The sequence below is a fragment of the Marmota marmota genome, unplaced genomic scaffold, assembly GCF_001458135.2.
Source record: "Marmota marmota marmota unplaced genomic scaffold, marMar, whole genome shotgun sequence".
In the NCBI taxonomy this organism is placed as follows: Eukaryota; Metazoa; Chordata; class Mammalia; order Rodentia; family Sciuridae; genus Marmota; species Marmota marmota.
Window position 1 is genome coordinate 19233719 of NW_026000153.1, and position 10621 is coordinate 19244339.

Here is a 10621-nt window from a genome sequence, read left to right on the forward strand (position 1 = left end):
GACACCTAGGTTGGGTTCCATAGCTTAGCTTACTTTTTAACCTTTGCTTTAAAAGCTTACTGTCAGCATATCTTCACTGATTGTTTCCTCCTGCCCTAAGGCTCAAATATTCTCATTATTCTCTATTATTTTTGTAGACACTTTCTTTTCAAGCTTTCCCTCCTTTAAAAGTGTTATCCTCTCCCTCAACAACGTCTTTTGTGAGTATGTGAGCTTGTAACCCTTCTCAAATGAACATTGATTGAGAATCCACACCACACAAAGTTTCCAGCACAAAGGAGTCTTAGCGAGGGAGACATAAATCATACTAAGAGCTTGAATTCTACCACAGCCCATCAGTGGGTCCCCAAAGGTTGCCAAATATAAAAATAAGTCTGTACCACTTGATAAACAGTCAATGCTATAAGACCCTGTGTGTCCCACCTGGGAAAAAAGGGTGTTAAGTCTCTCTGAGACTTACCAGATATCCTTAAGACCCAGCAACCAAAGGCCTGGCAATACAGACAGCTTCTGTTATGACATTTTGAATATCGCTCCTTCTTCTACCATTAAATACAACAAAAATGTGAGAAATGTTATCTTGGTGACTTTTAAAAGTGTTATAGAAATTCAGAGAATGGAGTACTCATTGACAACATCAGATGGAATGGAACTCAGAGAAACAAGAGAGCATCTGGGAGAAGCTTACTGAATATATTAGTGTTTCCCAAACTTTCAATAAATAATAGTCATAATAAATACCATTTATCCAGTGCTTGCTCTGCCATAAGTTCTATAACAAATGCCTTTTATAAACAGACATTTCTATATTTATTTCTCCCAAACAGCAAGACACATAATTACAATTCCATTTTACAAATAAGCGGTGTTGGTCTTCAACTAATGCACACTGATACAGCTAAACCAGTTATTCAAAGCCTTTTATTTTGTTTGGTCACAATGTTTGTTCTGATCCATTAGCACCTGGGCTACACCAGTTGTTAAATTGTTTGAGCAGCTCCCTTACAGGTAAGAAAACTGAGACCAAATCACCTGCACAAAATCACATAATAAACACCAGAACTCAGATTTCAGTCCAAAACTGAGTAACACTGAAACTTATATATACCCAGAATCACTCTTTCAGCTACCTTTCAAGTATGAAAAGAGCTTTAAGGGAAAGTTTTATACTTTTATCCTTCTTCGTGTAACATCATGTTTTCTAATTCCCTGAAGCCCCCCACCCCCACCCCCAACAAAAAGAAGAAACAGGGCAACAAAGCCAAATAAACAAACAAAAAAACCCACAGACAACATCAATGATCTAGGTGAAAAATTATTCTTTCAAACTCTCAAAGATAGGAAGCAACCTCCAACAGCAACAAAACTCAACAGCTATGCAAGGAGGGGTGGAGAAAAGGCGAGGGTTTTCTGGTAGCCCTGAGAGCTGCATAACCCTCCAGTTACCACAGATCCTCTCAGAAATGCTCACAAGGCCCATGTGACAACAGCCACCGAGTTTGGAAAGAGCTTTGCAGACTCCGAGTCCTAATTAAGAGTAGAAGGACTGGAGCGGTCTAAGCCCTATGAACCCAATTTTTGTGACCAAAATTTTCATAGACGATAAAGCCCCACATTAAGGAGAAGCTGCTAATAGTAGAATCCTAACTGAGCAGGTCAGGAACAAAAGGGCAAAGGAAACCAGGAGCAATCCAAAGGGAAGGGGGAACATTTCATAAAAACATCAGAAGGGGGAGCACTAGAGCCATGCAGTGAGGCAAGCTGTCTTTGCCCTACCTCCTCCATTAGCACAGAAATATTTATCTCAGGAGTTGGAACATAGCTAGGTAGTACAGCGAGGGTTTAGCATGCACAAAGTCCTAAGGGTTCAGCATGCACAAAGCCCTAGGTTCCACCCCAGCAAAACACGTGCACTCATACACACACATACACACACGCACACGCCTCATCTCACCTAAACAAGAGCAAAAAAACAGATCACACAGTTGAATCTCATACAAAGATACTGTGAGAAAAAAAAGAGTCAGGAGCAGAGTAACATCACTAGAGAATGATAAGGCCCAAAGAAAGAGAAATAATAACTTTATATTTAAAAATAAACCCCCAAATGAAGTATCAGCCAAAAGCTTTCTAATTTTGAATAATAACAGTTCCGAATTGCTTTCCTCCGCTGTGTCCTTCTGTCATGATGTTCTGATTCATCTCAAGCCCAGAGCTATGGAGCTGGCTGACCATGGACTGAGCCTCTGAGATAATGAGGCAAAACAAGCCTTTCTTCCTCTATGCTGTTCTTGCCAGGTCTTTTGGTCACAGCAATGCAAAACTGACTAAAATAATAACCTACAGATAATGATGATGATGATGATGGTGATGGTGACGGTGATGATGATTATGATCCCCAAGGACTTAGCAAACTTCTCTTAGCACATCATAAGGCTCCAAACAATATCTCCATCCGCCACTGAGACCTTGAGTACTTTTGGATCTTCTGGGTCACATGGCCCAAGTGGCACAGCAGCTTGCAGAGCAGCCTGAGCCTATTGCAAACTAATATGGTTTGGCTACAATTTGTGCCCTCAAAGGGTGTATATGCCAGAACCTAGATTCCTAGTGCAGCAGTATTAAAGTGGAACTTTTAAGAGGTGGGGCCTAGTGGAAGGTAATAAGGTCATTAATCCATAAGTGGATTAATGCTCACAGGAGTAGGTTAGGCCTTATGGAACTGGATTACTTTCCAGAAGAATGGATTGTTGTAAGTGAGCCTGGATCCTTCCCCAAATTGGACTTCTGTATATGCTCCTACCATTGTGATGCTATCTATCCTGTGGCATTAACCAGAGCTGAGTTGAGGCCTGTACCTCGCTCTTGAATCTCCAGAAATATGAAAATCTCCTTTCTTTGTAAAGTACCCAGCTTCAGGTATTTTTTCATAGCAACACAAAACAAAGATAAGAGGACTCTTTAAAAAAAAATGGCTGACTCCAGATATGTGGTAGGAAACATGAAAAATGTACCTGGGATATCTTGTTGTATTTGAAAGCAAGGAAATATCAAAGACTAGCAGAGTCATGTTAATAGACACCAACATCAATATGACCTGGTTAAATTTGAACAACAAAAGAAATAATTAGTATGTTGAATCAAAATTCATTAAATATATGAAAATCTACGAGTTTATAGTGATACATAAAGAAAACAAATTTCATGATTCCTTTTGGTGGTTGTGAGAGCACTAATAAAGTTTTCTGAAAACAGATAAATAAGGAATAAATAAATAAGCATTTACCTGCCTTTTCTGAATATATTCTATTTCAGGGTAACCAAAGAGCTGATGAGGAAAAATTCACAGAATATAACTCCAACTAATAAACACAAAGAGAGTGACAGATTCAGAAATCATCTGGAGTAAGATATGTAGTTAGGCATATAGATTTGGAGCTTCAGAGAGCAATCTGGCCTGGAGGTGTATATTTGTAAGTCTTTAGAATATGATGCGTTATAGAGGCCGTGGGAATTTGTGGGAACCCAGGAAGGGATGCAACTGGCCATATTATCAACATAAGCAACAGGCGAAGAAAGAATAACTAATGAGAGTCGATAAGCTGAATCAGTCAGAGACGTGTGAGGGGAAACATTCAAGAATGAAGTAGTGTTGCAGACGTCTGCAGGGTGACAATTTCATGAAAGCATGAGAGAGAAGGAAAACATCTTAGAGGAAGGGCTGCAGAGTCTGGCCAACATAATACATGCAGTAGAAAGGATAAGTGGAGTGAAGCATAAGAAACATGTTTATTGGCAACAGGGATCTTCAGTTGCGATGGAGGACAGAAATAGGAGCCAGACTTCTGTACATTAAGAAATATGTGTAAGTAAGAAGGAAGTTTGCTGGTAAAAATGGGAGAGTGGTCTGAGAGTTATCTGATTCCATAAGAATTTTTAGGATTCAACCCAGTCTATAACCAGAGACAAGTCTTTGAGGAGAGAGAGAAACAGAATGAAAGAGAAAGATTAAGATGTGTGTTCCAAAAAATTAAAAGATACTGGCTTATAGATTAAAAATAAAATTTATTAAGATATGGTTCCTGAAAAACAATTTCCCAAAATACAATGGCTTTAAAAAAAAAAAGAACTCTTTGTAGAAGTCCAGTTCAAGGTCCACTACCTCTCGTACCTTAACCGTGTTAAGGACACAGGGATTTTTTTTTTATATTGCTGCTTCACTAAGTCCTAGATTAGGAGTCATAAACTATGGCCTGCAGACCAAATTCAACTCACCACTGATTAGAAATAAAATTTTATTAAAACACAACCCAGCCCATTGGTTTACATGTTGTTCATGGTTGCATACCTTCTGCAATGGCAGAGTTGAGTAGTAATAACAGAGATAAATGAAAATATTTCCTATATAGCTGTTTATGGAAGAAATGTGCCATTTCCTGTTCTAAAATGTTACTGTCTTCCATGTACTCAAATGAGCAAGTCAGTATATTCACTGGATTTGAATTTTAGTCAAAAAGAAGGGGAAAATGAGCAGTTTAGGCCACACTCTTGTCCTCTAAAGGACAATGACTTGAAAATGTACAAATCACATCAGTTGACATACTCCCAGTTAGAACTTAAGCTCATGACCACACTTTGCTACATAGGAGGCTAGGTAATGTTGTTTATTCTGGGCAGTATGCGTCCAGCTAAAATGTGCCGGACCAAAAGCAAGAGAATGCACATTGGAGCTGATTCACAGTTTCTATCACTAATTCTACTCTGTTTAATGGCCAACTGTGGATTACTGAATGGATATCTACTCCAAACTCTCAGAGTAAAAGAAGTGAACAAAATTCAATTTTTCAATGCAAGTGATAGAAGATGGATAAATTACTCAGGTGTCTTAAATAAAAACTAAGATTTAAGTTTGGAAAGACAAAGATTAAGGATATGAGTTAAATGTATGAAGTCACGAAAGTCATGAAGTGAAGAAGTTAATATTTCGCCACAACATGATGTACTATTACTAAGGAGGCACTAGCCTGAATTGGGGTGATAGGTGGGAATGATGGTCTGATATTGGCCCTAATGACTACTAAGCATATTCCAGGCAGTTGGAAAAGCAGAATTGGGCCTGAGGACATTTGCCACTTCCTGATCTGGCAGATTGGTTGGGTTAATAGCTGAATATTTGAAAGCAGAGGGAAGAGCAGAGTGGGGGGAATGCCAGGAACATCTGCACTGAGGAAGTCAGCATTCTCACAGGGGCCAGAAGGGAAGAGTGCAAGACATTGAAGGGAGGCAGCTAATGCTGATTTCTTACTGGGCCTCACCCTTAGAGCCAGTGTATGAATGTTTAGTGTTTTTAGTTGCCCCAAATCCATAGTTCCCTGCTCTTAATACTGTACCAGGTTCTTTCAGTAGAGCTCCCTCCTGCTACTCAGTCTACCTGCCTTATGTAGCACATTGGACCTATTCCTTTGAAAGCAAATCATTGCTTTCCATTGGGACAGTGATCAACCCCAAAGGGATAGTTATGTAGCTTAATTGGAGTCAAGGAGGTGCAATAAATTATTTTATGGGGCTCTGAGAATAAGGCAGGTTCTTCTTGCCACTGGTCTTTCATTTAAGAGGATATAAAACTATTTGCTTTTCCCATATCCCCAGAGATATTCTGTCAAAGGATTGCGACAAGAAGAAGTAGCTGATAGACCAAAAAAAAAAAAAAAAGGAGGGGCTCTAGGACCTTACCTGGAGTAAATGTTACCCTTAGAATTTTGTTAGTCACAAGTCAATACATTCTCTTCTTGCATAAGCTTTTGTAGATTGAGTTTTCTCTCACTTTCAACAGAAAAAAAAGATATAATACTAGTAGACCCTTTAAATACTTCATGTCATTTAATGTTACAACACTTGTGTGACAAGGGTATTATTACTATTTTGTATACATGAAGTAACTCAAATTTAAAATTTAGTATCTTTGTTATAAATGAGCAAATGATCTGCATAGACATTTGGATCGCAGTATATCTTTCTCAGGGACACTAATCATCCAGGAAATGCAAATCAAAATCATAATGAGATATCATCTTAGTCCAGTTAGAATGGCTGTCATCAAAAAGACAAACAATAACAAATGTTGGAGAAGATGTGGAGAAAGGAGAATTCTCATGCCCTCTTGGGAATGTACAACCATTATAAAAAACAGTATGGCTATTTCTCAGAAAATTAAAAATAGAATTGCCATATGATCCAGCAATCCCACTCATGGGTATACATCCAAAGAAAATTAAAACAGCATGATGATGAGACATTTGTACTTAAAAATTTAATGTAACACTATTCACAATAGTCAAGATATGGAATCAATATAGTGTTCATCAATGGATGAATTTGAGACTGTAACTATAGATTAGAGTTTCATATCATCTTCCTTGCAGGAACCACACCAAGATTCATCAAAGATTCATAGTTTTTACTTCTTTAATGGAGAGCTTTAAGATATTTTACTTTCTGAGTAATTTTGAGTGCAGAACCCTACATTTTTTCTTCCAACAGGTCACAATTGCTTTCCCATATCCAATCCAAAAGCAAATTCTTCAATGACCCACTTCTATTGAGTCTTTCCAAAATATCTTACTTAATTTTCTCATAAACAACTTATTTTTGCATTAATTCATGGGTTCACACATTTACTCAAATTGCATGAGTACAATAAAAGGTATAACTGGCATTGGCATACATAAGACTATATTAGTTTTTATAGGACTGCCATAACAAATTGTCAGAAACTGGTGGTTTATAATGAGACAAATTCATTGTCTCATAGTTTTGGAGTCTTAAAGTCTGAAATCAAGGTGTCAGTAGGGTCATGCTATCTATTAAACCTGTAAGGGATGGCTTGTTCCATGCTTCTTCTTAGCTTCAGGTAATTTGCCTGACAATCTTTGGCATTCCTTGGCTTGCAAATGCATCCCTCCAGTTCTCTATCTTAACCTAGCCATCTTCTAGGTCTGTGTCCAAATTTCCCCTTTTCATTAAGAACACCAGTCATACTGGATTAGAACCCACACTAATAACTTCATTTTTAACTGGATTGCCTCTGTAAAGATTTTATCTCCAAAGAAGATCACATTCTGAAGAACTAAAGGTTAGGATCGCAGTATATCTTTCTCAGAGACAGAATTTAACCACCTACTACACTGACTCTTCCTCGCCCAGATGGTAGGGAAAAAGCAGGGGTGCCATATAAAAGTGGTGAATATTTATTATTGGTCAATATGTTTTGCAGAGGGAAAATAATATATGGGTCAATAAAAGGAGTCAATAATATCCTGTTTCACAAAGTGGGGAAAGAGCAAAGAGAATGACAGAAGTGGAGCTGGAGCCCTAGTATATTTCCCGTATAAGTGAGTTATTTTCTGCTACTGTGGACTAAGACAGCCTGTTACTATCCCTCTGTCCTACTGGGTTGGAGAAGGTTATACGATGTACAACGGGAATTTAAAAAAGGAATTGAAACTGAACATAAAACGTGCTAATACCTTCATAATAGGACATTTCAAGAAAGTTGGGAGTTCACATGAAAGTTTTGGAGTTCACATCCTTTAAACTGTCTTCAAGGATGTGTAGATTCTCTTTCACAGGCTTTCAGAAAACTCCTTTGGGTAAATCTCACTCAGCAAGTGATTTTTTTTTTCTTTTCTTTTCTTGCCTAGTCAGCATGTCTTCTAGTAACAGAATTCAGTATTTCATTTTGTGGAACACTCCTTCCCCTTGTGGGTTTATTTAAAAATGATGGTACTTTCAGAATACAAATTTTGGCTTATGACCTAGGCCTTGCCAGTCAAACTATGACATGCTTCTTGTGGCAAGAAAAGGCATATCATGGCCCAAGAGGCCAGAGCAAGGGAGGGTAGATAGAAGAGATGGATCATAATCAGTAAGATAGATGATAGATAGATAGATAGATAGATAAGGAAGGAAGGAATAGCAAGGAGGCCAAAGTGAATGGAGCAAAGGGAGTCATGCGAGAGGTAGCAGTAGGTGAGGTTGTAAGGGTAATGGAAGAGCAGCTCATGTTGGGCTTTGGTTCTTACTCTAAGTGGGAAACTGCCAGGAAAGTTTTGAGCAGAAAATGGATTTGATCTGACTTGATATTTTTTAAGATCACTTTCGACGAAACAGTAGGGAAACCATGGAGGACATTGCTGAAATGACCCAGGTGGGAGACGGTGGAAGCATATGTAAGATTTGGTCAGACTACGGGTATGTGAGGAAAGTCCAGCCAAGACAATTTCCTGGCCGCTAGAAGGCAACCATGAGTCAAGGATAACTGAAATGTTTTAGGCCTGAACAACTGGAAGGAGAGAATTGTCACTGAGAATGGGAAGAAATGAGAAAAGTAAGATTAGGGACACGGGTTTGGACATGGTAAGACTGAAATATACTCTCAAGGATGCAGATGAGCAAAGGAGTAGGGGTTCATGAGACAGGTCCAACCTGGGGATAAAAGCCAGGATACAAAGACTTGCCTTCTCTCTCTGCAATCAACAAAGCCTCACCTGGAGTTTAACAGAATAAAGGAAGAGAACTTTTTGTTGGGGAAAACACCAGTCCACTTTACCAGTCAGACTCCTGTCTTTGAGATCAAAAAGACTTCATTCCTTCATCTTACCTCCTCTCCGGTTTCTCCCTGGTCTCCCCCAGTCCCTTTAGGCTAGACCCCACACTCTGCCCAGTTGCTCTCTGCTTCTTCCCCTCCAGGTCCCTATTCTTAGGTCATTACCTGTTGGATAAAAGACAGGACGTTCCCTAGGAGAGTGTTCATTTCCTAGTCGCCCACAGACAGGGAATCGCTAGCCTCCAGGAATCTACACTTCTCACATTTACACAAAGGGCAAAAATAAGCCTGTTCCGTTGAGCCTGGGTCACTAACCCAAAAAAGTCCCAGCCGGCTCCATTGGTGGAATCGGGGTGGACAAAAAGGCTGCGAAGCCCTCCACACTAGGGTAAGACACACCGTTAGGGGTCAGGAGACCCTAATCTCTCGTTGCCCAAATTGGTGCAGGGAGCAGGCCAGGGCACGAAGGTAGCTCAGCAGCTGAGCCAGCACAGCCAGAGGACCAGCCCGGCGGAGACGCCTCCCTTTACCTCCTCTCGGGGCGCTCCCGCCCCCCGGCGAGGCAGCCAATCGGAGCCGGGTAACCTTCCGCTCTGCAGACCTGGCAGCAGCGGCGGCGGCGGCGCCGGGAGGCTACGCGGAGGGCTCGAGCTCGGTGCCCACTGGCATCAGGTAAGGTGCGCACTGGAGGACAGCAGCCGGGCACGCGTGGGGGAACCAGGGTGCGTGACGGAGAATGGGGAACGACACGACTTTCCTAAAGCGTTCGGGCAGGCGCTTAAAGGGCCTTAAAGGCCAGAGGAGGCCCTGCACCAATCGCCGGCCTGGGCCACGGCTGCTGGAGCGGGATGCAGTGGCGCCGCCTACCTAGCCCTGCCCTGCCCTGCCCAAGGCCCGGCACGGGGCCCAGCGGGAGGACAAGAGTCTCCGCGGGCTTACGAGGGGCTCTTTCAAATAAACAAGACACTTAAAAAAAATCTGTATTTCATTTTTAAATGTTATGGTTTCGTTTTTTAGGTAGACCTTAGGGGGGCCGGTGCAGTGTATGTGTTCCCCGCGGTCTAGGCGGCTGGGTTGAACGAGTGGTTCTACTGGAGGCCTCCAGCATGGGGACTTGGGATTCTACCCTGGGACTCTGAAATGTCAGGAGGGTGTCCCTCCCTGAAAGCGTCTTAGCCTTTCCTAGCCACACTTTCCTCTTTGGAAACTGTGAAGTGTGTTTCGTAGGCATTGTTGTGAGGGGTAAATGAATTAATATTCTTGCAAAATGCATTCTAGACATGTAGTGCTCAGGAATATTGCTAATGAGTTCATATCCTACTTTTAAAAATTTGAGGCATCCTTTATATACTGTTCTGGACCCTGATATTTTTTCACTTAACATTATGTCATATGAATTTTCCATCATACACTACTGTGAGATCTTGGGCATATTAAGCTAATCTCTTGGTGCCTCAGTTTACTTATCAGAAATATTATGGATAATCATAATGCTTGGCTGGATGGTTATGCAGAATAAATGACTTAGTAAACCTAAGTAACTTACAGCATGATTTTCATTGTGGTAAAGATTCAAAAAATATTAGCTCATCATTATCTATAAAGCAAGCAATACAGTCCTGAAGGAACTCCTCCTCATAACTACTGTAATTTCTGTGGCATTATTTCCAAGAATTTTTTGAAATTACTGAAATAGAGGGTATTGATATATTACTCATTTTTGTCCCAAAAGATTATATTGATAAATATACAAATCTTTTCCTTACATTATGCATTCCAGAAAAAAAAAACACTGATGTGAAATGGTAGACAAAGTATTATAAGAAATGTTTTGCATGAAAGGTTCTCTAACTGTACTTGAACGTTTAGGAGTAATTGTCAATGTTTTTCTTGTTTTTCATACATGTTCTTTATTTCTTTTCTTTTTTAAAAAATTCTTTTTACTCCCTTGCCCATGCAATTAGCATTTGCTTAACAAAGATTTGCCACACTTGGCCACATGTCTCCCGCCCCCCC

General features: G+C 40.3%; 1 protein-coding gene across 1 annotated transcript in view; it reads left to right on the plus strand.

The window, feature by feature from the left end:
* Positions 1-9158: 9158 nt before the first annotated feature.
* The window catches only part of Blvra (biliverdin reductase A), a 37121-nt gene continuing 35658 nt past the window's right edge, over positions 9159-10621 (plus strand). The window contains exon 1 of the mRNA XM_015490254.2: positions 9159-9277. The gene's annotated coding sequence lies outside the window, so the exon portion shown is untranslated. The remainder of the gene's footprint in view (positions 9278-10621) is intronic.